The following is a 9610-nucleotide window of genomic DNA, read 5'->3' as shown; positions in this document are numbered from 1 at the left end:
CGGATTGTTTCGTGCCACACGTGTGACATTTATCATTTGGTTAGTGTTTTTTTCTTATTTTATTGGACGTGTTGGCTCTATGCATCATGATACGCAGCGGTCGTTTAATGCGGTTGAATCACCTTGTATCGATTGAATGTAAAATATCCTTTATATAAGAAAATACCGACATTCTAATTAATATCGTTGTCTCCCCCAAGCCAACAGCAGCGGCTGACTCTGCTTCGTGATGTACACGATCCGACTACGGCCCGTATAAATACCGCCAGTCACTGGAATCGTTCTCACACTCTCGACTTGTGACTTGTGAGCAAGCGGTGGCGAACACAGGAGGAAAGCACGCACCCGAGACGACCTAGCCGTGCCAAATCCAATGGCTGACACGGCCGCCGCCCCGCTCCTGACAAGCCACAAAGCTAGGCCGTCGATCGATGAAACAATGGAGCCGCCCATGCTCCGAGCCGCCGTGGCACTGCACGGACGCCGACGCCGACGCGTCCTCCTGCTCTGCGGCTGCGGCCTCCCCTTGCGCGCTCCCGCCTGGCGCGTGGGCGTGGGACCGTCCCGCCGTAACGTCGGTGGTCTCGGAGTGGTCACTCGAGTGCGCCGGCCCGGCACTCGTCTCGCTCCTGGCATCCTCGTTCTTCGCCGGATGCCTCGCCGGCGGATTCCTCCTCACCACGCTTGCCGATTCGCTCCTGGGCCGCAGGAAGATGCTGCTCGCGTCCATTGTGTCCATGTCTGCCGCTGGCGTGGTCACCGCGTTCTCGCCGAACGTGTGGGCGTACGCCGCCCTGCGGTTCGTGTCCGGGTTCGGCAGGTCCATGGTTGGCACGTGCACGCTTGTCCTATCCACGGAGCTCGTGGGAAGGAGGTGGCGCGACACGGTGTGCGTGGCCGGGTTCTTCTGCTTCACCCTCGGGTTCCTGTCGCTCCCGGCGCTCGCCTACACGTTCCGGGAGGCGTCGTGGCGGAACATGTACCTGTGGACGTCCGTGCCGTCCCTCTGCTACTCCATCCTATTCTACTTCGTCGTCCAGGAGTCGCCGCGGTGGCTGCTGGTGCGCGGCAGGAGGCAGGACGCCATCGACACGCTGCAGCAGATGCAGATCGGCGGCATAACGTCCTCCAATTTCTCCATGATACACGCCTGTGCCATGAACGACGATGATGACGACGCGGAGGCGGGCGCGAGCAGCGTGTTCGCCACGCTGCACTCCATGTGGGAGCGCCCGTGGGCGCTCCGGAGGCTGGCGGCGATCATGACGGCCAGCTTCGGCGTGGGCATGGTCTACTACGGCATGCCGCTCAACGTTGGCAACCTGGGCTCCAACCTCTACCTCAGCGTCACGTACAATGCGCTGGCCGAGCTGCCGTCCTCCATCCTCTCGTGGCTCCTGATGGGACGGATCAACCGTCGGAGCTCGGTGGTCGCGCTCACGGCGGCGGCGGGGCTGTGGAGCCTCGCGTGCGTCATCATCCCGCAGGGCACGGCGCGGATGGCCGCCGAGCTGGTCTCCTTCTTCGCGACGTGCACGGCGTTCAACGTCATACTCATGTACTCCATCGAGCTGTTCCCGACGTCCGTGCGTAACTCGGCGGTGGGGCTGGTCAGGCAGGCGCTGGTGCTGGGAGGCGTGGCGGCGCCCCTGCTCGTCGCGCTCGGCCGCCGCAACAGCTTCTTCTCCTTCGGCGTCTTCGGGCTCGTCATCGGCTGCTCCGGCATGTTCGCTGCCTGCCTGCCGGAGACCAAGGGAAAGGCCATGTCCGACACCATGGACGAGGAGGACCACAAGGAACACACTTGCACCGTCCACGACCACGTGGACACTAGTACCGACCTTCACATTGTGCAATTCCCTTAATTAAATCTATCCCTTCCATCTATATATCTTCTATATTATATTTTTTTGCAATAGATAGATATATGTAAGTGGTCTAGTTTTGAATTTGGCTAATTATAAGTTGAATAAGTTAATTAAGCAACACGAGATCCTCGACCAGCACGACAACTAGCGGAGGCGTCGGGATGGAGCGCCGGAGGACCAGAGGGGCAGCAGCTGCGACGGACCTCAACGGGCGTGAGGGGATTGAGAGACACGCGATGCCGGCGAGGTGAAGAGCGCATCTACAACTTTCCCTGGAGCAGCTGCAGACATCGCCGGCAGCTCCTCTAGTGGCGGCGAGACGAGGGGGGAGGAGGAGGTGCTTTAAGCGGTGGCTGGGGTTCCCGCCCGAGACGCCTACTAGACAGCGCACTTCTTTTATTTTATGCCTTACAAGCACAAATGCCCGTGCGTTGCAATGGGAGAAAAAAAATAATACATATTTAAATTTAGTTAGAATTGTATGTGCAAAATACATTCAAAACTCGTCTCATATTTAGTCTTTACCAAGACCCGTAAACATGTGTTGCCATGGAACAACAACATCCCATAAATCCGGCTTTCTGGAATTATGTTTAGTACATGGATAGCTTCTCGGCAATTAATGGTGATTCATGGATACTTTCTATGTGCAACACATATAAACACATGCATACGTATACTCCGGTGTACGTACATATTGCTTAGCTTTTAGTTTTTTCTATTAGTACAAAAATTTCTGAATTTAATGATTTACTTAAATCCAGTTAACTAATTTTCTCTCTCTCATAGGCCAAAAATAATGGATTATATATAATGTTACTCTATTTGTATCTCCATTACATAAAAAAAGGCTAAAAGTGAATAAGCTATCATAAGCTTGCAGACTACCATTATATATGCAAGAACTGATGCTCTAAAAAAGGGGAGGTTGCCAACCAGGGAGACATGCAATTATGCAGAAGTCAGTAAATTGAAGAAAGCACTATCCATAACAAATGATGTAGACTAATAGTCAAATTCTCCGGTTTAGCATACATAGAACAAAGACCTGGATGACAGGCACCGGCCCGGGGGTCACTTGATGACGATGCCCACAATCCTATTCGTTTAATTATTCAGGCAGCCCACATAATTTGCAAACAGCAAGTCTAACCATCCCAGTTAATTAGCTGATGTCATTTAGTCACGCAACGGTGTTGCTTTCCTCCATCCTCACGTCTCCTTGTTGATCCCCTGGCAGCTGGTTGATATTGTAGATAACCTGGGACCATATATAAACAGGTGAGAACCTCTTTATAATTCCAAGGTGGGACAAATAAACGTGAAATATGTCAGCTCAGTGGTTGGCGTCTTCTTATACGGGAAGAAAGGTTATGGGTTTGATCCCTGTACGTGAAACAAAAAAAAGGACTGCGGGTTTAATAAACAAAAAATATAAGGACTTTTTCATAAAAAAGGTGCAACGGTGAACCCGACGAAAGCAATGCATGCTTTATTAGTAGGTAAAGATAAAGATAAAGATGTAGTATATTTTCTTTAGATGGTAGTTGATTTTTGAGATAAATTGACAGTATGTCAAGTCTCAGTTCACTTAGAGTTCGTTATGTCTCACTCGATGATATATTCTTTGACCTTGCATGGAGATTCGCAAAAAAAATAAAATAAAACACTTGACTGTTTGGTTAAGTCTTAGTCGACTCAGACCTCGCCACACCTATAAATTGTATGATGTATTCGCTTCTTTATCTTCTCTTTTTCTCGGTTTGGTAGACATGTCCTTCACATGGAAAACCTGCGCCACATCATTGGCTAGGACGAATGGTTTGTCTGTGTACCAAGATTGTTGAGATCCACTAATGTCATTCGCCGCCTCCTGACAGATTGACCCATTTGCACCGAAACAAAGGGACCTTAAAATCATGTCCATAGTCAAGTTCCCATATGTCCACTATGTAACCATAATATGCGTCCTTTCCCCTGTTCGTTACTGCATCAAAGCGGACACCACTGTTTTGGTTGGTGCTCTTTTGATCTTGGGCGATCGTGTAAAATTTATTTCTATTTATCTCGTACCCTTTGTAAGTCAATACAGTCGAAGATGGTCCCCTGGCGATCGAGTACAGCTCATTTGCAACAGTGTTGTCATCCATGAGATGTGTTTGCAACCAACTGCCGAAAGTCTTGATGTGTTTACATGTAATCCAGTCGTCACACTGCTCCGGGTGTTTGGAACGCAGAATATTCTTGTGTTCATTGACATACGGGGTCACCAAGGTAGAATTCTGTAGAACTGTGTAGTGCGCTTGAGACCAAGAATGTCTGTCCCTACATATTATTGAGTCCGCTCCTAGCGTGCCTTTTCCAGTTAGTCCCCCCTCATACCGCGACTAAGGGAGACCAATCGACTTAAGGTCAGGAATGAAGTGAACATAAAACCCAATGACCTCCTCTGTTTGCTGGCTCATGGAGATGCTTCCTTCCGGCCTAGCACGTTTACGAACATATTTCTTTAAGACTCCCATGAACCTCTCAAAGGGGAACATATTGTGTACAAATACAGGATGCGCGTCATGATATTGAAGAAGGATGGTGGAAACACCAGCTCGAAACTGACAAGACATTGCACCAAATCACTCCTTAACCTTGGTAGGATTTCCGGATCGATTACCTTCTGAGAGATTGCATTGAGAAATGCACAAAGCTTCACAATGGCTAATCAAACGTTTTTTGGTAGAAGCCCCCTCAATGCAACCGAAAGCAGTTGCATCATAATCACGTGGCAGTCATGAGACTTTAGGTTTTGGAACTTTTTCTTTGCCATATTTATTATTCCCTTTATATTCGACGAGAAGCCAGACGGGACATTCATACTGAGCATGAATTCAAAGAAGATTTCCTTCTCTTCTTTAGTAAGTGCGTAGCTGGCAGTACCTTCATACTGCTTTGGATGCATGCCATCATTTCCATGCACACGTTGCTGGTCCTCCCGTGCCTCTGGTGTATCTTTTGTCTTTCCATACACGCCCAAGAAGCTTAGCAGGTTGATGCAAAGATTTTTTGTCACATGCATCATGTTGATTGCAGAGCGGACCTCTAGGTCTTTCCAATAGGGTAGGTCCCAAAAGATAGATTTCTTCTTCCACATGCGTGCGCATCCTCAGCGTCATTCGGAACAGATAGTCCGCCAGGACCCTTTCCAAAGATTACTTGTAAATCATTGACCATATCAAGTATATGATCACCAGTACGGAGGGAGGGCTTCTTCCGGTGATCTGCCTCACCTTTGAAATGTTTGCCTTTCTTTCGACATTGATGGTTGGTCGGAAGAAACCGAAGATGTACCAGGTACACATTCTTCCTGCATTTGTCCAAATATATACTTTCAGTGTCATCTAAACAGTGCGTGCATGCATGGTATCCCTTATTTGTCTGTCCTGAAAGGTTACTAAGAGCAGGCCAATCAATAATGGTTACAAACAGCAACACATGTAGGTCAAATTCCTCCTGCTCGTGCTCATCCCACACACGTACACCTTTTCCATTCCACAGCTGTAAAAGTTCTTCAACTAATGGCCTTAGGTACACATCAATGTCGTTGCCTGGTTTCTTAGGGCCTTGGATGAGCACTGCCATCATAATGAACTTCAGCTTCATGCACAACCAAGGAGGAACATTATAGATACGTAGAGTCACGGGCCAGGTGCTACGATTGCTGCTCTGCTCCCCAAAAGGATTAATGCCATCCGTGCTTAAACCAAACCATATGTTCCTTGTGTCACCTGCAAAGTCCCCCCATGTTCTCTCAATTTTTCTCCACTGCGACCCGTCAGCGGGTACTCTCAACTTTCCGTCTTTTTTACGGTCCCGTTTGTGCCATCGCATCAACTTGGCGTGCTCTTTGTTTCTAAACAGACTTTTCAACCGTGGTATTATAGGAGCATACCACATCACCTTGGCAGGAACCCTGTTCTTGGGGCGCTCGCCCTCAACATCACCAGGGTCATCTCGTCTGATCTTATACCGCAATGCACCGCATACCGGGCATGCATTCAAATCCTCGTACGCACCGCCGTAGAGGATGCAGTCATTAGGGCATGCATGTATCTTCTGCACCTCCAATCCTAGAGGGCATAGAATCTTCTTTGCTTCGTACGTACTTTCAGGCAATTCGTTATCCTTTGGAAGCTTCTTCTTCAATATTTTTAGTAGCTTCTCAAATTCATTGTCAGGTACATCATTGTCTGCCTTCCATTGCAGTAATTCCAGTTCGGTACCGAGCTTTGTGTTGTCATCTTCGCAATTCGGGTGCAACCCCTTTTTGTGATCCTCTAACATGCGATCGAACTTCAACTTCTCCCTTTCACTTTGGCATTGTGTCTTTGCATCAACAATGACCTGGCGAAGATCATCATCGGGCACATCGTCTGGTTCCTCTTGATCTTCAGTTCCCCCCGTTGCAGCATCACCGTATTCAAGGGGCGGATAGTTGTCATCATCCTCTTCTTCTTCTTCGTTGTCTTCCATCATAACCCCTCTTTCTCCATGCTTGGTCCAAACATTATAGTGTAGCATGAAACCCTTATCAAGCAGGTGGATATGAAGGGTTTTCGAGTCAGAGTAAGACTTCGTATTCCCACAGATAGGGCATGGACAACAAATAAAACCATTCTGCTTGTTTGCCTCAGCCACTTCGAGAAAATTATGCAGGCCCTTAATGTACTCGGAGGTGCGTCTGTCACCGTACATCCATTGCCGGTTCATCTGCGTGCATTACATATAATTAAGTGTGTCAAAAACCATAACAGAACATCATGAATAGAGAAGTGACCAAATTAATAGAAATTCATCATCACATTAAAACCAAAGTACAGTAGTGCAAATGTTATTACTGAAAAATAAATACATAAAGTTCATACATAGTTTCATTGAACAACATATAGCTCTCTAGAGCATGTAATTAAAACATACATTGAAACTATGTAAAACATTTAAATGCAATAAGAAATGCGATCATAATCGCAACTAAGGTAACAATTGATCCAACGGCATAATGATACCAAGCCTCAGTATGAATAGCATATATTTTATAATCTTTCTAATCTTCAAGCGCATTGCATCCATCTTGATCTTGTGATCATCGGCGACATCCGCAACATGCAACTCCTATTCCATATTCTCCTCCTCAATTTTTTTTCGATTTTTCTTCAAGTAATTGTTTTCTTTTTCAACTAAATTTAACCTCTCGACAAGAGGGTCGGTTGGAATTTCCGGTTCACATACCTCCTAGATAAAAACATCTATGTCACGTTGGTCGGCATAATTGTCATAAACACTAATTGAAACAAATAGTTATAAAAGATAATATACCACATCCGAATCATAGACAGGACGAGGGCCGACGGGGGCGGATACCAAAACCATGGAACTATATAATAACAAAAAATAATAAAATTAAGAAAATTATACAAGTATCTATCTAAATCGTACAAGTAAGATTTTTTTAGAAAGAAAATAAAAATAAGAGGCTCACCACGGTGGTACCGGCGACGAGATTGACGCAGGCGATCGACGGCGGTGAGGACGGGGACGGGACATGACGGACCGCCAAACCTAGACAAATCTTGAGGAAAATGGAGCTTGGAGGTCGAGCTTGGAGAGGAGAAAGCTTAAGTGTGGCTCGGGCATTTCATCGAACACCTCATGTGCATAGGAGGTGAGAGCTAGAGCAACACACACCTCTCCCACATGGCCGGCCAAAAAACAGAGCACTGAGCAGGCAGGGGTGGGCTATATATAGGCTTCTCTTTAGTCCCGGTTTGTGGCTAAAACCGTGACTAAATGACAACCTTTGGTCCCAGTTCCAGCCCAACCGGGACTAAAGGTCCTGGGCCAGGAGTGAGGCCCATTGGTCCCAGTTCGTGTTTGGAACCGGGACCAAAAGTGTCAGACGAACCGGGACCAATGGCCCCCGAGGCCCGGCCGGCGCCCCGGCCTCACGAACCGGGACTGATGCACCCTTTGGTCCCGGTTCGTGAGTGAACCGGGATTAATGCCCTTATCCTGGCCTCAATCAAAGCCCTGTTTTCTACTAGTGAAAAGTTCATCACAGTTCAACCGTCTGACAAATTCTAACTAGATTAGTAGTACAAGCTAGATTATAGCTAGAAACAGATAGAGGGCCGAGCTTCACCATTTTCTCGCCGGCCCTTGGCCCTTTCGGTCGTCGACACTGATGTAGGCGTTCGCGGGAGGAGGTGGGTCATTGTGGGAGCCTTTGTCATCGGAGGAAGAGGAGACGACCACGTCGCCATTCAAGCGTCGGACGATGCGGTCCTGCTTCCACTTGAGCTTCGCCACCCTCGCCGCCTCCCGCTCGGACTACTCAATGCCGAGCCGGAGTGCCTGGTGTTTATCCTCTGGAGCCGTCTGGCGTCCGTCTTCGCCGTCATAAGTGACCATCGGTACACCGATTGGAGGAGCCGCTCCTTCTCGCCGGGCACCGCCGACATCCCGCGATGGCGGCAGGAGGACTGCGTGTCAGATTTATAGGAACCGCATACCTGATAATTTACATATAAACACCATGGTAACTTTGACTGCAGGGGGAATTGGGATAAACATACCGTCGGCCGGGGGGAGGGGGGGTTGTTGTTGTTGGAAACATACCCCTGATAACTTGCGTATAAACACTGTAATAACTTTGGTGGGGGTGGAGGTTGTTGTAATACACCTCCAGTTACTTTTATATGAATAAATGGTAATTGACGCATCACAGACCTGATAACTTGTGTGCAACATATTGACAACTTTTGACCAAGGAAAATATAGTTGAAGAAACATGTCCCTGGTAATTTTTGTGCGAATTATATGGTAAGTTACGCACCGCAGATTTGATAATTTACGTACAAACATGGTGATAACTTTGCCTCGGTAACTCATGTGTAAATAGCATGGTAATACATGCACAACAGAGTTGATAACTTACTTAGTCCAGGAGTGATAAATTTTGATCAGAAGGGAGGGATGGACTTGTTTGAATAACACCCTTCAATAACTCATGTATGAATAGCATGGTAATATACACGCAACATAGCTGATAACTTAGTTGGCCCATGTGTGACAACTTTTTGGCCGAAAAAGGCTATCGAAACATACCAACATGAGATCTAGTTTTGAAGATATCGTCGCAACGAATTTTTTAGGTGAAATTGATTTTTTTTATCGGAGTGATGGTTTGAGTTAGAAAACATTTCAATTTTTTTGAATTTCGGTGGAATCTTCCCTGACATTTGCATTTTTCATCCTCTAGGGCATGCTTGAATGTGCATGTGCGGAGAAGGTGAAGGAAATACTACGGCCTTCTCGTTCGAGCTTTCGTGGTTCAAGAAGGGAAGTATATTTGTTCTTCGAGCCACCGGGTGCAGTATTGTGGGTTCGACATAAATTAATAATGGCGTGTGGCTTCCAGGTGCCACTAATAATATCTGCCTTGCCGTCTTCTGGGACCCACTTACTAGTGATTTGCCATAAAACCTCAACACCACTAGTACTTACATTAGTACAGGTATGTGTGTTTATGTTGCACGTACTAGTAACTGTTGTCGGGTTAGCTTCTTGGTCCCCACTAACTAGTGGTGTGCCCTTTGACCGACCCACCACCAGTGGTTTCTTAGTGGCATGTGGCATGTCTTTCACGCTACTAATAGCCATGATCAATAAATGAGCTCAGCTCATTGTACATA

The 9610-nt window shown here is 47.2% G+C and overlaps 1 pseudogene; it reads left to right on the top strand.

Moving 5' to 3' along the window:
• Positions 1–373: 373 nt before the first annotated feature.
• Positions 374–1865, top strand: LOC123121232 (organic cation/carnitine transporter 2-like; annotated as a pseudogene).
• The last annotated feature ends 7745 nt before the right edge of the window (positions 1866–9610 follow it).

The sequence above is a fragment of the Triticum aestivum genome, chromosome 5D, assembly GCF_018294505.1.
Source record: "Triticum aestivum cultivar Chinese Spring chromosome 5D, IWGSC CS RefSeq v2.1, whole genome shotgun sequence".
Lineage (NCBI taxonomy): Eukaryota > Viridiplantae > Streptophyta > Magnoliopsida > Poales > Poaceae > Triticum > Triticum aestivum.
The sequence above is the reverse complement of the archived record's forward strand: the minus strand, read 5'-3'. Positions and strand labels throughout refer to the sequence as shown.